Raw genomic sequence first — 502 nt, forward strand, 5'->3', positions numbered from 1 at the left:
GGCATGTGCTCTGAGTTACCTGCTCCTTTGCAGGTGTGCTGAAGCTTGCTTTATGGCCTCGCACATGGCCTATCCTGGAGAATCCTCCGTGTGCCTTGGAGAATCACATGTGTTCTGCTGGTGCTGGCAGAGTGTCCACAGGTGTTATGTCTAGTTGGATTGTATTGTTATTTAAATGTTCTCATCTTTCTTTCTTTTGTCTAGTTTCTATGCATTAAAAGTGAGGTAGTGGGGCTGGCGTGCTGGCTTATGCCTGTAATCCCAGCACTTTGGGTGGGAGGATCACGAGGTCAAGAGATTGAGACCATCCTGGCCAACATGGTGAAACCCCGTCTCTACTAAAAATACAAAAACTAGCTGGGTGTGGTGGCGGGTTCCTGTAGTCCCAGCTACTCAGGAGGTTGAGATAGGAGAATTGTTTGAACCCAGGAGGCAGAGGTTGCAATGAGCTGAGATGGCGCTACTGCACTCTAGCCTGGCAACAGAGCAAGACTCAAAAAAA

Source organism: Mandrillus leucophaeus, unplaced genomic scaffold (genome assembly GCF_000951045.1).
Source record: "Mandrillus leucophaeus isolate KB7577 unplaced genomic scaffold, Mleu.le_1.0 Scaffold134, whole genome shotgun sequence".
In the NCBI taxonomy this organism is placed as follows: domain Eukaryota; kingdom Metazoa; phylum Chordata; class Mammalia; order Primates; family Cercopithecidae; genus Mandrillus; species Mandrillus leucophaeus.